This window comes from Oncorhynchus keta, chromosome 1 (genome assembly GCF_023373465.1).
Source record: "Oncorhynchus keta strain PuntledgeMale-10-30-2019 chromosome 1, Oket_V2, whole genome shotgun sequence".
Taxonomy (NCBI): domain Eukaryota; kingdom Metazoa; phylum Chordata; class Actinopteri; order Salmoniformes; family Salmonidae; genus Oncorhynchus; species Oncorhynchus keta.
In genome coordinates, this window is record NC_068421.1 from 70,921,877 (window position 1) to 70,939,436 (window position 17,560).

Below are 17,560 nucleotides of genomic sequence, written 5' to 3' on the forward strand. Positions count from 1 at the left end.
AATATGATATTGGTGTGGAATTCCATAGTTGATTGAATGAATCACTTGGGTTCAATCAAATGTTTTCTTCCCTTGATCATTTTGGCTGCTGTACGTGGTGTATTGTTGTCTCTATCTTCTTGCCATTTGTGCTGTTGTCTGTGTCCAATAATGTTTGTACCCTGTTTTGTGCTGCTACCATGCTGTTGTTGTCTAAGGTCTCTTTTTATGTTTCTACCATGCTGTGTTATCCTGTGTTGCTGTTGTCTTAGGTCTCTTTTTATGTAGTGTTGTCTCTCTTGTCGTGATGTGTGTTTTGTCCAATATTTTTATTCAATTTATTTTTAATCCCAACCCCGTTCCCGCAGGAATTTGTTCTTAACTGACTTGCCTAGTTAAATAAAAAATCCAAACATGTCTCTAAAATAAGTTGATTAGCCTACTTGATTACTCCACACTTAATTAGATGTAGTCAAATATATTACAATAATTTGACGTTGGCATGTTTGTTACACTGTATCGCAATGAATTGTAACAATGTAATAGTAAAGGGATTCACTTGTTTTGATGAAATTGATTTAGGAGTTTGGTTGCTATCGACGCCAGTCATCATGGCAACCGTGAAACCATTCCTTGTGACTGAATTCAAGTGTCTCGAGCAAGCCCCTCGAGCATTTTGGGCGGAACCTGAAAGGCATGTCCTAATTGGACCAATGCATGATCACATACTTCAGAGAACAACTAGGGCATTTGACTCACTGGAAGTCACAGATAAGTCATTTTATATGCACATATCCTGGATTCAATATGATTAATAAAGATAATCACTAAAGTCTCCTAAATTGACCCCACAGCTGAGATTACATTAAAAGCTAGAATCCTCAGTTGCTACATCTATTTTTAGACTTATAAATGAATGACCTATGCCCCACTGATTCATGAACAATATAAAATGTACTTAGTTCAACTGTCAGACACACTCCATCAGAACCCAAAATATAAGCTTGTTTGACTCCAATGTTTGTAAACAATGTAAATGTAACATGGTTCAAACTATCCTTTTGATACAATGGATATAGTCCTTACATCCATATCTCTGTCTATGAATTTGAGAGGGGTTACATTTCTCCAGGCCCATCCCTCAGCTTTTTACCAAAAGAGGCAGGGCGACCGCTTTGTTATTGTTTCAGTTAAGGACTAGCTTTAAATTGTATGTCCAGTTTGTGTTGGGTCATTATTCTCAACCCAGTTTGCCACCTTCCTAGGTCATCTTCTGTGACAAGAATCTACAGGGACAACTATTCACCATCCTCAACCTCACTGCTAGAGAGGGTATGTGTCTAAGCTTCTTGAAACACTCCTCTCTTTTTGCCTTACCCAAACAATTGTCTAATAATGCCTCTTTTTCTTTTGAGTTAGGTGGTCACTATGCAGGAGTGGATGTGCTCAAATCACGTCTTCTGCCATGGCTTAGGATGTGCTTCCCCATGGCAACCTCCTCTGTCACCAACAACACCAGCCTCAACCTGTTCTGTTATAGTTGTACAGAGATAAAATGATTTGTTTAATACAAATACGAAGTTATTTGTTATATTATATTCTGTTCTGTCACATTGTGATTAAGACAGTGATAGTCAAGGCTAAATGCTCATGCAGGAGTCTGTGAAGAAGGAGTGGAAGATCAGGGTGCTGTCTGCCACCCATGAGATCGACATGCAGAAGATGGACACTCTGTGCACACTGTGCTCCACTCACCTGCAGCTGGAGTCTCGCAAACAGGAGTAAGTCTGCACTAAGTCTGCACTATTGATCCATACAATGGACCTACTCATTTAAATCCGATCACATTAGTCTACACCAGGTAATGTATGACTAACTTTCTGGTCTAAGTTGTATTCACTTACTGGTATGTTAAATGGGTTTACAGACTGGCGGACACATGGTTAGCAGGTGTTATTGTTTGAGTGTAGCGAAATGCTTGTGCTTCTAGTTCTGACAGTGCAGCAATATCTAACATGTAATCTAACAATTCCACAACAACTACCTAATACACACAAATCTAATTAAAGGAATGGAATAAATACAGTTTAGTACAATTTTCATGTGAGTATTATTTGTCTTCTTTGGCTTATTGATGTGTATGTTCTGAGGTTATTATGGTGTGTATCTGTGTGTCAGATTGCGTGCGGCCCGTGACCAGGTGGAGACCTATAAGAGGAAGCTGAATGTTCTGGATGACTCTGAGAGTCAGGGGCGTTTGCTGAGGGATGAGGTGTCTTTCCTCACAGCAGAGAAGAGCATGCTGCAAGAGAGGTGAGCAGGACACACATATACACAGTAAATCTCATCCATTTACTGTATCTCCTCCTCCCACAATATGGCCCAAAATGTGCTGAAAATTCTGTATTTTTTTGACTTGCCTCTTTCCTCTTTTGAATTATATTTTGAACACATTCCTCTCCACTCTCCCTTTGTATCTCTGTCAGGTTGGTGAGGAGTCGTTCCACCAGCCCCCTGCCCAGACATAGCCACCACTCCAGCCCCCTGAGGAGTGAGTCTCCCACCCGGGCCCAGCTCAACAACTCGTCTCGCCACGCACGGCTCGTGTCCTGATTCGGTGACCTGTATGCTGTGGAGCGCCTGGAGGCCCAGAGCCTGCTGAGACGCTACAAAGATGACCTGGAGATTGTCCAGAGAATCATCTTCATTGCCACTGTGGTATGAAATCTGGACATCCTGTACATATGGAATAATTCTGCAGACAGTACAACCTGTGAATTTGATATGTCATACCTGTAAATCTCCTATTCCATACAGTATCTCTAATTGTGTGTGTGTGTGTTTGTTTACCAGGAGGCCTTCCAGGCAGCCAAGCTGGCCTACTGCCAGTTCAAGCTGCGTGTGAGGAAGACCCTGTCTCCCTCCCACCTGGGGCCAGAGATCTGGAGGAGTCGGTGGTGGGACTATATCGTCACAAATCTGGACCTCTACGATGTGCCGGCCAGTGTTAATGTATGGCTTACACTTTTCTCTCTTACTGATATGTCTGACATATTACAAAAACCTGTGAATTCCAGTCACCTTTACATTCCAATTTATAGGGTCTCATGCACTGTAGTTCATTGAGTGTTTGTTACTAGGAGGTGTGTGTCTGAGTGTATTGTAATGTTGTTCCCACTCCCAGGACGTGATCAACACCATGAATGTGAACCCACGGATTTCCTTCTCTCCGTAGGTGGACTTTGTCCTAATCAGCAGTTTCATCAGGGAGACATGCAGAGTGGCGTTCGCCATGCAGACACTGGACTCTCCTCTGGACTTGGCCTTTACCAGCGACCCAGAACTCTGGAACTCTACAGCGACAACAAGTCAGTCTGCATCCATTGACTTCATGAGGTAACAATAACAAGATGATATATATCATTCCTATCCCTACCACTTGATGTCACCCTTGTCGTATATTTACACTCCCTTCTCCCTCTCTCTTTTTCCCTTTCTCATCTGCTCTCTCCCTCTCTCTCTCTCTGTCAGGTATCGTCATAGCTGTGACTGAGTTTACTGCTCCTCTGGTGGTGTACCATGTGTGGCCAGCGCTAGTGGAGGGGGACAGTGTCATAGTGAAGGGAGAGGTCGTCACCAGGAGAGGAGCTCTGGTACTAATACACCTTCATTCCCTAAAAAATCACTGTAGAATCATAGACCTTGCTTTAGCAATTACCACATGATCACAACACATGATTCATGTGGTTTCTCTGCTGTCTTCCAGTGGCGAAGCAGGAGCAGGAGCTACAGTCCTGTTCGCTCTCACTCTGGCAGCCCTACACTCACTCTCGTAAGTTACTCGGATGACTGAGGCTTAACACTTTAAAAGAAATCACAAATATCAAGGTTGTTTAGATATGATTTAATGTCATTCTTTGGGAAACCCAGTGTTTTTATGATAATAGCAGCTGGGAAAGCTGTACATGTGTGATTTAGTGTTTACTTTTCTCTTGCAACAAAGTCTGATTTTGAACTTTAATGGACTGAATCCTGTCTTCATTGTCAGTTGAGATGACTTGAGATTCCTCTAGTCGTGGACGTTGCTCCTGAGTTTACAGTATACTGGAGGGAAGGTCTATGTTACCATGACAGTATCCATAGACTGGCAGCTGATTGAACAATCCTTTCAGGGTGCTTCAACACTACTATGTATAGGTGTAGGCTGTGTGTCTTATTATTTTAGTGGTTCTTAACTGGACATTAAGACCTGCACAGTAGCACTTTCCAAGACACTTAGTTTAGATGTAATCTCTGACCTTGAACCTTGATAGACCTAGGTTTTAAGGACCCCTCTTTCTTTCTGAATTCCTTTGACTGTAAGTCTTGACCTGCTTATCAACAGTGTGGATATATTGGTGGAATGTTTTTTAAGTCAATGATTTTCTTGTAAGACACATGGTGCTAAAGTTCAATCAGAACTTTTCAACAAATCCAGAGAGATTTGGTATTGCTGAGAATAATGATTTAGCATGCAGTTTGTAAAGTAACCAGTTGCTGTGTGTGTTTATTGTTGTTGGTGTTGTGATATTAGCTAGAGGTGTGGTTGGAAGGATTTGGAGCGATATATTTGATAAAAAGTGATGTACAAAATATTCAGAAACTTGAAATGGTTGACTTTAGAAAATATTCCTTTTGTCCTAAGTATGTGGCTTACTATATACACACGATCCCAAAACAACATGCATTTAGGAAAATCACTATTTTGAAACGTGTCTTTGGCAGCTGGAATCATTGTGCAGTATAGTATTTAATTTAGCCCCAAACAGTGTGTGAGTGTTGTGTGTGCTAAATTTAGTGGTAAACAAAAAAGATTTGAGCTTAAATATCTTTGCATTTGTCACTGAGTACAAAATACAAAAGTATTTTACTATAAAGTATGTACTACTATAAAGTAGGCTATGGACAGGTCCATTTGGGAAGGGGGACAGGTCCATTTGGGGACTGGGACAGGTCCATTTGGGGACGGGGACAGGTCCATTTGGGGACGGGGACAGGTCCATTTGGGGATGGAGACAGGTCCATTTGGGGATGGAGACAGGTCCATTTGGGGATGGGGACAGGTCCATTTGGGGACGGGGACAGGTCCATTTGGGGACGGAGACAGGTCCATTTGGGGATGGAGACAGGTCCATTTGGGGACGGGGAAAGGTCCATTTGGGGACGGGGAAAGGTCCATTTGGGGACGGGGACAGGTCCATTTGGGGATGGAGACAGGTCCATTTGGGGATGGAGACAGGTCCATTTGGTGATGGAGACAGGTCCATTTGGGGATGGGGACAGGTCCATTTGGGGACGGGGACAGGTCCATTTGGGGACAGGTCCATTTGGGGATGGAGACAGGTCCATTTGGGGACGGAGACAGGTCCATTTGGGGACGGGGACAGGTCCATTTGGGGACGGGGACAGGTCCATTTGGGGACGGGAGGAGGACATCCTGTGTGGCAAATGTTCCCATTAACAATGTGGTTTTGGTTTGTTCAATGTTGTTCCATGTCCTTGCTGGAGTCTGGAGACCAAGCAGAGACAGGCCAACCAGGAACATGCCAAACAAGTTACTGAGATGCACTGTTTAGAAAGAATAAAAAAATCAAACTGCCGTTGCCAGGGTATCACATAACCTCCCCCAGCCTTGGCCTTTGCTGTAGTCTCTGTACTGTACGTACGGCCATGTAATTACAGAATGGCTCAGGACTCAAGCCGACACGAAAATTATAAAGCACTGTTTGGTATAATGCATGCAGACCGTGCTATGAATTCATAAGCAGCAGACCTTTTATTTTCAGCATGAAATACCTACTCTATTTTACTCATGCTGTACTTTGTGTTCTCAAAGAACACTGGTCGAAGTTGTTCTTACTGCAGGGAACCTTTTGGACCTCAATGTTCTTCTCTCTCTCCCGACTATAGCAAATTACCCTTCCATCACCCTTTACAGTACCAGTGCCCCCCATAGTGCATGAAAGAAAAAACGGTCCTGTTCCCTATGGGTGAGTTAGAGTTGTCAATTGAAGGTATTCTCCACCATTCCAAAGGGTTAGAGTTTTATCTGGGTGTTGATCAGTGGGTTAAAAGCTGAGAGTTCCGGTTGTACTGCACGTAAGACATTAGAGGGCACTGTTGTTCTACTGTAGAGGCTAGACTCTGCAGAGGAAAAGAATGGCTCCATAAGGAACAAGGTTTTCTCTAGAGCCAAAAATACTGTAGGTTTCTGACTTGTTAAAAGGAAATTTGTGCCTGTCCTTGGACTCTCAAAGTCACTGCACATCAGGAACTTTGAGCAAGACTAAGTTTGTATGTCTAATTAAAGTAGGGCCTAAACTATAACTCTCCATCAAGAGACACAGAGCCATGGAGAGAGGAATGGGGAGAAGGAAAAGACGAGAGCAATTATTGAGGATAAGAGTCTCCAACCATGTTGAAGAGTGTGTACTTGCAGCGCACATGTGCTTTCATGTGTGTGCGTGTGTATGTATGTGTCTTTCTTTGTGTGTACATATGAATGCACTTACTATGTGCAATCTCAGTGGTGATGCCAGCCTCGTGATGATCCGGCATTCACAGTCCCTAATTACCACAGTCTAATTAGCGTTCCCTCTCCTCAGGCCTTGCCTTGCCCAGTCCTGCCCTGCTCCCCTCACAAGCCAAACACATGACACAATTGGCTGTTTAAATGCTCTCCAGTGCATATAATTGGACCCCTGCTTCACAGAGCAGACACCAAGCTGAAACGGGCATTAGGCCTACTTCTACCCTCCAGGGCCTGTTTGTTGATTTAACAGCACTGTTGATGATAGCAGCTCGCTGGTCACAGTGCTTGTTTGGCAATGAGCTGCCTGTAAGTTAATGAGATGTTGTCCTTGTTTGTTGATTACATTCTAAGAGTTCTATGTTCCTGGGTTGTAATTGTTTGTTGATTAGAGTTGCCTCCCTTTCAGTGGGAGTCGATGTTGTTTGGAGATTAGACGGTGGTGTTGTGGCTGCAGTGATTGTGCTCATAGATCAGAGGACTTGGATTCACTTTATTGTGGTTAGAGTGTAACTGTTGCTGTCTTCACAAAACAATCAAAAAAGTCTCCAGGGTGCAGTATGTTCACTTCACACCCAAATGATTGACATGAGAGCAACTAGAAAAGTAGCATCAATGTCTAATACAGATGGATGTGTGTAGATTGTGTGACATGGGTTTTGACATGACAGTAAGACATAAACAAACACTCCTGAAATATTATGTCAGGCGTTATGTCAGGAGTTATGTCAGGAGCAATCAGGCAGTTTGAAAAGTCTCCTCATGTGAACTGAGATATCCTCATTTAACCCATGTGTTAGTGAACTGATGAATCCTGGGGACCAGGATAATTCTGTATGTATGGGAAAACCCTGTGTTCTGGAACGTGCAGAAACCCTCTGTCCCTCCCTCCAGGATGTCATGGAAACTACAGCCTTTTTACCTCATCGCATTCCCACACTGAGCATGTCCTTTCTGACCTAGCTGGCCTGGTTCAATCAGCTGTTGCCATGGCGTAGATGGGACTGGGTCTACAGAGGCTGTGCTGCTGGTACACCACACTAGTGAGAGCTGAGAGCTCTCCTCTGAGCTGGGGGAATGTTTACACAGGTGTGCTGTGGTCAGCTGTGGTCATGGAAGGGTTAAGCACAGAGCTCAGCAGCCCTGAGGGGACAGATGTGAGAGAGAGGGGGTCTCTACTGGGGACCATAACAACACTTTCCCCTAGGGAGAGGCAAGTCCATCTCAACATGACCATACTGCACACTATATTTACTGTATAGTATGTATGAAATCACTTGCTATAACGCAGAGGCATGCACATATTCAGTGTGAAGGAAAAGTATGTGAACCCTCTGGAATGACCTGGATTTCTGCATAAATTGGTCATGAAATTTGATCTGATCTTCGTCTAAGTCACAACAATAGACAAACATAGTGTGCTAAAAACTAATAACGCACAAATTATTGTATTTTTCTTGTCTATATTGAATACATAATTTAAACATAGGTTGGAAAAAGTATTTGAACTCCAAGGCTAATGACTTCTCCAAAAGCTAATTGGAGTCCAAGAGTCTGCTAACCTAGAGTCCAATCAATGAAATGAGATTGGAGATGTTGGTTAGAGCTGCCTTGCCCTATAAAAAAAACTAAACAAGAATGGTGTTCATGGGAGGACACCACGGAAGAAGCCACTGCTGTCCAAAACAACCCATTGCTGCTCGTCTGAAGATTGCAAACGTGCACCTGGATGTTCTACAGCGCTACTGGCAAAATATTCTGTGGACAGATGAAACTTCAGTTGAGTTGTTTGGAAGGAACACACAACACTATGTGTGTAGTAAAAAAGGCACAGCACACCAACATCAAAACCTCATCCCAACTGTAAAGTATGGTGGAGGGAGCATCATGGTTTGGGGCTGCTATGTTGCCTCAGGGCCTGGAGAGCTTGCTATCACCGACAGAAAAATGAATTACCAAGTTTATCAAGACATTTTGCAGGAGAATGTAAGGCAATCTGTCCCCCAATTGAAGCTCAACAGAAGTTGGGTGATGCAACAGGACAACGACCCAAAACACAGAAGTAAATCAACAACAGAATGGCTTCAACAGAAGAAAATATGCCTTCTGTAGGGGCCCAGTCAGAGTCCTGACCTCAACCCGATTGAGATGCTGTGGCAGGACCTCAAGAGCAGTTCACACCAGACATCCCAAGAATATTGCTGAACTGAAACAATTTTGTAAATTTTTCCAAAATTCCTACTGACCGTTGTGCATGTCTGATCCGCAACCACAGAAAATGTTTGGTTGAGGGTCAACCAGTTATTAAATCCAAGGGTTCACATACTTTTCCCACCCTGCACTGTGAATGTTTACACGGTGTGTCAAATAAAGACGTAACATATAATTGTTTGTGGGTTATTAGTTTAAGCAGACTGTGTTTGTCTATGGTTGTGACCTAGATCAGATCAAATTGTATGACCAATTTATGGGGGTTAAGGATTCACGTCATTTTTCTTGCCACTGTACATTCCTTCTATCTTTTTCTCTCTCTCTCTCTCTCTCTCTGGTCTTTCTGGTTTCCTGTCTCCACCTCACCTCATCTTGTTCCATACCTGGGACTTGTCCAGTAGAATGTATAATAACTCCTATCACGGTGCAGATGGACTTTTCTGAAATTCGTTATGGATGACTGGAACGGTGGAGCTGACACCTGTGCTGGTAAATCTAGAAGCTTAGAAAAAGTGGGAGATTTTATTCTTTGCTATTTACATTTTCATTTGGTGGACATTTTATATATATATATATATATATATATATATATATATATATATATATATATATATATATATACACACACACACAACTGGAACCTTATAAGTCATTTTGGTTTCTAAGAGAGAGAGAGCCATGGAGAAGCTGCCTGGGGAAGGAATGGGAGGCAGAACAAAACAGAACCCATCTGTTACTCCTGTTTGGTCACATGGGATTTATCTTCCTGGTCACAGGTCACATGTGATCTATTGCTCTCGTTTCAGGTGTGTTTTTCCTGGGCCCAGGCTGAACCTTTGGGGTCAGGTAGTTCCCCCTCTTCCTGCTCTCTTGTGGCTCTACATGTGACAAAACCATTCAGGCCTGCTGCTGTCATCTGCATTAAAAACCATCAAAGTGTCCCAGAGATCTACATTTTTTATAGGCCCTCAAATCACAGACTAATGGACACTTCTGAAACACTTCCTGAATTTAAAGACTTAGAGCGTCATTCAATCCTTGTTGCGTAAATTCAGCATTACAGGTTGATTGAAATTTAAAGGCAATATTCCTGCGTTAGTGGAGACTTCATTAATGGTAAACACTACATAGTCAGGAATAAACAAGATGGGACTACTGTGTCTTGTTGAACCAGGGTGAAAACATGGATGAGCAGCTGTAGAGAGAAGTGAGAAATTCATTCACAGCCCTCGTTGGAGGAACTCTGTTATAGTTGGACCTCCTCCTGGGTAGATCCAGAGATGAGAGATCCAGAGGCCAGTTCAGTCTCAGAGCTCTGTTTCAACATTGATGGAGCGTATGATGCTTCCTCTCATTCGCCCATTCCCTTTTCAGTGGGTTGTATTCAGTTCTGGCCAGCCCTGAGGTTCTCCCTCTCCTACAAATGAAGGTCTGAGTGAGTACCCACCCTGGCCCGGCCTCTGGCCCCCAACTCCAGGCTCTGCAGCCTGCCAGATGAATAGGGGAACATTAATAGGGTCGTATATCACTGCACATGATGACACGGTTACGGGTGACCGGACCACAGTGCATAAATCAAAGAGAATATGAAAATGGAGGAAAAAAGAGAGGGAGGGAGGAGTGGGGGAGGTGGAAGGCAGAGGCAAGGAAAGGGCATGAGAAAGAAGTGCAAGAAATTCAACTTAAAATCAAAAAGATCTAGAGGTAGTTTCAGACTAGACTCACAAGACTGAACAAAAGCAAGGCTTTGTGTGTTTCTACTGTCAAGAACAGTTCCCAATCCCCAACCAACAACACTTTCTGAACATGGGAACTTGTAATATGCTCACTCTAGAGATGATTACACATTGCATTATATCCAAAGTTGCATTACATTATGCTTTCTCACAGACAAACTTTATTAAACTGTTGATAGGGTTGTGGATATTGGTCCATGTGAAACAGACTGGGGCAGTGATCCATAGCTGTGGTGATGAGTGGCCAGAGAGGCAGGGTGTGGCAGGTTTACTCTGTACTTTGATGGAGTAATGCCTCACTGGCGGAGTAGTCATAAAACCCCTGGACGCTCAGAGAGACTCTGGGTCTGTGTGGTCCTGGAGGGCCATAAAAACACATCTGGACCAGAGCAGGACACAGTGACCACTGCACAGGAGGGACCTGTTTATGACACCAGGGACCAGGGCAGGCAGAGAGGGAGGGTTTTGAGAGGTATGATTGGAGAGTGTATGTTAGAAAGATATAGCACATGCGCAGTATATGTGTGTACCTTTTATTCAAACATACTCCAGTTTGTTGGAGTATAAAGTGTGTGGGAGTAGATGCAGTGTATCTCTCTATTTCCCAGTTGGCCAGTGGTGAAACAACCCAGGGCCTTAGACTCTGCTGAGTCTGTGAGGTCAGTGTGAGGTTGTTAGATTGATTAACGGCCGGCCAGACTTCCGGACCCAGAAGAGGGCAGTTTGAACAACCGTGACACAACATCACTTCTGTGGCTCCGCTTCAGACGTCAGAGACTGGCTGGACCACTGCCAGCGATTCCATGGCCAAACACTTCCTTCCACTCTTCTCTCTGAAGATCAACCTCCCTCACATCAACTAGGCTTTATTCATCTTTTTGGCCTCTGCATCTCCCTCTGCAGAGATTTGTCAATGTTTTTTCCTCCCCCTGTTCTGTTGTAGCACATCTGGAATTTCACAAGCAGCGATGACCAATGAAAGTGACTGAGTTGTGTAGCCTCAATACGTTTGATCAAAAGAAAGGCCTGTCTTTTAAAACATGGAGGCATAAGATCAATGTTTGGCCCGCTGGAGCTCAGGTTTCATAAGATGATGTCATCAACTAGGATGGGTGACTGGTTAGTGCCACCAGAGTGCCAATCAAAGCTCTCAGTAATCAAGTCTTTGAAACGATTGGCTGACTTTCAGGGCTCAGAATACAGAGAGCATTGTGGCTCTACTAGCCTGTTCAAACAGTCATATAATAATTTGAATAAAAATGTTCCTCTTAAATGTTCTTAAAAGCACATCGACAAGAGGGGCCCAGGAGTGAGGTGAATTGCAGACTAGCATTTCACACGTCGTTAAAGCCGTGAAGGCTGTCATGATCATTTCTCTCAGAAGGAGTGCAGAATCAGCTCGGTTAAAATATTTTTTCATAGCAGCGTCGTGCCAGTTCCAAACGGAAATGGAAAAAGTGTTCTGTTTTTCTGATTAACAAAAAATATAGGTGTATGTTGTAACCTTCAAACTAAATGAACAAGCTACCCCAACCTCGGCCAACAACTCTGCACCCCCCGCAGCTACTTGCCCAAGCCTCCCCAGCTTCTCCTTCACCCAAATCCAGATAGCAGATGTTCTGAAAGAGCTGCAAAACCTGGACCAATACAAATCAGCTGGGCTAGACAACCTGGACCCTCTCAATCTAAAATTATCCGCCGCCATTGTTGCAACCCCTGTTACCAGTCTGTTCAAACTCTCTTTCGTATTGTCCGAGATCCCTAAAGATTGGAAAGCTGCCGCGGTCATTCCCCTCTTCAAAGGGGGTGACACTCTAGACCCAAACTGTTATAGACCTATATCCATCCTGCTCTGCCTTTCTAAAGTCTTCGAAAGCCAGGTTAATAAACAGATCACTGACCATTTCAAATCCCACCGTACCATCTTCGCTGTGCAATCCGGTTTCCGAGCTGGCCACGGGTCCACCTCAGCCACGCTCAAGGTACTAAACGATATCATAACCGCCATCGATAAAACACAGTGCTGTGCAGCTGTCTTCATCAACCTGGCCAAGGCTTTTGACTCTGTCAATCACTGTATTCTTATCGGCAGACTCAACAGCCTTGGTTCCTAAAATGACTGCCTCGCCTGATTCACCAACTACTTCTCAGAGTTCAGTGTGTCAAATCAGAGGGCCTGTTGTCCGGACCTCTGGCAGTCTCTATGGGAGTACCACAGGGTTCAATTCTTGGGCCAACTCTCTTCTCTGTATATATCAACGATGTCGCTCTTGCTGCGGGTGATTCCCTGATCCACCTCTATGCAGACAACACCATTCTGTATACATCTGGCCCTTCCTTGGAGAATGTGTTAACTAACCTCCAAACGAGCTTCAATGCCATACAACACTCCTTCACTCACTCCTGGCTCACTCCTGGCCTCCAACTGCTCTTAAATACATGCTTTTCAACCATTCGCTGCCCGCACCCGCCAACCCGACTAGCATCACTACTCTGGACGGTTCTGACTTAGAATATGTGGACAACTACAAATACCCAGGTGTCTGGCTAGACTGTAAACTCTCCTTCCAGACTCATATTAAACATCTCCAATCCAAAATAAAATCTAGAATCGACTTCCTATTTCACAAAACAAAGCATCCTTCACTCATGCTGCCAAACATACCCTCGTAAAGCTGACTATCCTACCGATCCTCGACTTCGGCGATGTCATTTACAAAATAGCCTCCAACACTCAACTCAGCAACTGGATGCAGTCTATCACAGTGCCATCCGTTTTGTCACCAAAGCCCCATATACCACCCACCACTGCAACCTGTATGCTCTAGTCGGCTGGCCCTCGCTACCTATTCGTCGCCAGACCCACTGGCTCCAGGTCATCTATAAGTCTATGCTAGGTAAAGCTCCGCCTTATCTCAGCTCACTGGTCACGATAACAACACCCACCGGTAGCACGCGCTCCAGCAGGTATATCTCGCTGGTCATCCCCAAAGCCAACACCTACTTTGGCCGCCTTTCCTTCCAGTTCTCTGCTGCCAATGACTGGAACAAATTGCAAAAATCGCTGAAGCTGGAGACTTATATTTCCCTCAGTAACTTTAAACATCAGCTAACTGATCGCTGTAGCTGTACATAGCCCATCTGTAAATAGTCACCCAGTCTACCTTCCTCATCCCCATATTGTTTTTATTTACTTTTCTGCTCTTTTGCACACCAGTATTTCTACTTGCACATCATCATCTGCACATCTATCACTCCAGTGTTCATTTGCTAAATTGTAATTACTTCACTACCATGGCCTATTCGGTTCTCTTCACAGGTGGTCTGCGCTGCAGAGTCTACAGCAACAGAGCCAGGTACAGAACCAGAGCCATCTACGGAGCAGTGAGCTCTGGCCTATGTGCTTCAGACCAGGGAGGCCTCTGCCTGGACTCTGGAATGTAACTTATAAAAAAACATCTGGGTGATTTGTTTAATGACTATAGCAGCCATCCATTACAGAGCAGCTTTGGGTAGAATGCAGTTTGTGCAGGTGTTCCCAGTGTTACTGCACCCTGGAGACTTGTTACATCGAAGCTTGATTTGATACTCTCACGGAAACCGGCAATTAAAAAACGGTGCCAATCCCACGTCCGACTGGCCCTAACTCAACGCATATCAGCTCCACCCCTCAGCTAGAGGTAGGGAGGGAGAGAGAGGGGAACATCTGGGAGTCTGATGTTTGTCGTAGGGAGTATGTGTGGATCTGAGCGATGGAGTAACTGTGGCCTCACTGGGGGCATGTGTAACACGCCATGTCACATTCAATAGATAGAAAGTCTTTCAAAGCTGTGGTTTGCCCTCTCTGAGCCCCTGGTCTAATGCTAAAACAAAATACTCTATGGAGCAGCTGCTAAAGATCTTATACTGACTCAGTTGCACACTCTAGCTTTCTCTCAAATACGCAGACACACACACATTTACACACTGATACACACAAAAGTACTACAAAGAGCACTTCATGTTGGCCTTATAAAACAAGCAAAATGTATGAATTAATTGGCTATATTAAAAGTTATGTTTTGAGAGCAGAAATAAATGAAGAGCCGTTCTTTCCCCCTACACAACTAAAGTAAAGTGAAGGACTGGCACAAGGCAGAGAGAACATGTGGAGTACATACTACATCTACCAATATGAGTGGCAGCTTTCCTTATTGCTGTTTTAGCCTCAACAATGTTTTTAATAATAGAACAAAAATATTCCACTTTCAAGAGCAATGTAGCTTTTTTCCTATGTGCGTGGTGAAGGATTTGAAAGAGTACATGTGAACAATGTGCTGTGATGTTAATCCGCTTGCTGTGGTTTTCAATGCTAATTTTAGGATTGTGGTCTCTCTGGTCTCAGGTCTTGTTGTTGTTTTACTATGCTCTGTCACCAAGATGCTGAGTTGTGAGAATAACCTCCATTGTGCTGTTTGTGGGTTCATGGAGGGGGGGGGGAGCTAAGGTATTGGGCACAAAATGTACCAACACACAAAATAATACACGTGTGTTATACAAAAATGCACGCACGCACCCACGCTACGCACCCACACACACACACATTAGTAAGGGAATCAATGTGAAGGCATTTCCTCCAGGCTGCCATGGGAGACGGGCCAATCTGTCTGATTATTTCTGTTGGATTCTGAAGATCTAGAGCATTCCGGGAGGGTTGAGGGAGCATTCCGGGAGGGTTGAGGGAGCACTGAGGACACGTTTTGGGAGAATGGCCAACTTTAGGGTCCCTAAGAACACAAATTGTAGAATCTGTGCCAATATTCACTTTCATCCCTCAGGACTCTGAATTCACAATAAATTAGCAGACATAACCACTGGATGGCAGTCTGGCCACAAACAACCGTATCTGTCCACCATTACACAGCTTCTTTAGTCTTTCCAGTAGACCTAAACTAAAAGTGTCTACATTCTGTGTCAGAAAGGTGACATAAATATACAGTAATCCTAGAACAGTCATTACTATTTCATTGTGAGCATGCTTGACTACTTTCGTTGTTGTAATAAAATATTAATGACTGTTCTAGGATTACTGTATGTTTAGTGATGACTGTTCTAGGATTACTGTATGTTTAGTGATGACTGTTCTAGGATTACTGTGTGTTTAGTGATGACAGTTCTAGGATTACTGTATGTTTACTGATGACTGTTCTAGGATTACTGTGTGTTTTGTGATGACAGTTCTAGGATTACTGTATGTTTACTGATGACTGTTCTAGGATTACTGTGTGTTTTGTGATGACTGTTCTAGGATTACTGTGTGTTTAGTGATGACTGTTCTAGATTTACTGTGTGTTTAGTGATGACTGTTCTAGGATTACTGTATGTTTAGTGATGACTGTTCTAGGATTACTGTATGTTTAGTGATGACTGTTCTAGGATTACTGTGTGTTTAGTGATGACTGTTCTAGGATTACTGTGTGTTTAGTGATGACTGTTCTAGATTTACTGTATGTTTAGTGATGACTGTTCTAGGATTACTGTATGTTTAGTGATGACTGTTCTAGGATTACTGTATGTTTAGTGATGACTGTTCTAGGATTACTGTATGTTTAGTGATAACTGTTCTAGGATTACTGTATGTTTAGTGATGACTGTTCTAGGATTACTGTGTGTTTAGTGATGACTGTTCTAGATTTACTGTGTGTTTAGTAATGACTGTTCTAGGATTACTGTATGTTTAGTGATGACTGTTCTAGGATTACTGTATGTTTAGTGATGACTGTTCTAGGATTACTGTATGTTTAGTGATGACTGTTCTAGGGTTACTGTGTGTTTAGTGATGACTGTTCTAGGATTACTGTGTGTTTAGTGATGACTGTTCTAGGATTACTGTATGTTTAGTGATGACTGTTCTAGGATTACTGTATGTTTAGTGTGACTGTTCTGATTACTGTATGTTTAGTGTTGTTCTAGGATTACTGTGTGTTTTGTGATGACTGTTCTAGGATTACTGTATGTTTTGTGATGACTGTTCTCGGATTACTGTGTGTTTAGTGATGACTGTTCTCGGATTACTGTGTGTTTTGTGATGACTGTTCTAGGATTACTGTATGTTTAGTGATGACTGTTCTAGGATTACTGTATGTTTATTGATGACTGTTCTAGGATTACTGTGTGTTTAGTGATGACTGTTCTAGGATTACTGTGTGTTTTGTGATGACTGTTCTAGATTTACTGTATGTTTAGGGATGACTGTTCTAGGATTACTGTATGTTTTGTGATGACTGTTCTAGGATTACTGTGTGTTTTGTGATGACTGTTCTAAGATTACTGTGTGTTTTGTGATGACTGTTCTAGGATTACTGTGTGTTTTGTGATGACTGTTCTAGATTTACTGTATGTTTAGTGATGACTGTTCTAGGATTACTGTGTGTTTTGTGATGACTGTTCTAGGATTACTGTGTGTTTTGTGATGACTGTTCTAGGATTACTGTATGTTTAGTGATGACTGTTCTAGATTTACTGTATGTTTAGTGATGACTGTTCTAGGATTACTGTATGTTTAGTGATGACTGTTCTAGGATTACTGTATGTTTTGTGATGACTGTTCTAGGATTACTGTGTTTTTGTGATGACTGTTCTAGGTTTACTGTGTGTTTTGTGATGACTGTTCTAGGATTACTGTGTGTTTTGTGATGACTGTTCTAGATTTACTGTATGTTTAGTGATGACTGTTCTAGGATTACTGTATGTTTTGTGATGACTGTTCTAGGATTACTGTGTGTTTAGTGATGACTGTTCTAGGATTACTGTATGTTTAGTGATGACTTTTCTAGGTTTACATTTTTTGTGATGACTGTTCTAGGATTACTGTGTGTTTTGTGATGACTGTTCTAGGATTACTGTATGTTTAGTGATGACTGTTCTAGGATTACTTAGCTGACTGTTCTAAGATTACTGTGTGTTTTGTGATGACTGTTCTAGATTTACTGTATGTTTAGTGATGACTGTTCTAGGATTACTGTGTGTTTTGTGATGACTGTTCTAGGATTACTGTGTGTTTAGTGATGACTGTTCTAGGATTACT

General features: G+C 43.0%; 1 pseudogene; it reads left to right on the plus strand.

The window, feature by feature from the left end:
• The first annotated feature begins 1,280 nt into the window (after window positions 1-1,280).
• LOC118377814 (mitochondria-eating protein-like) lies at window positions 1,281-16,316 on the plus strand (annotated as a pseudogene).
• The last annotated feature ends 1,244 nt before the right edge of the window (window positions 16,317-17,560 follow it).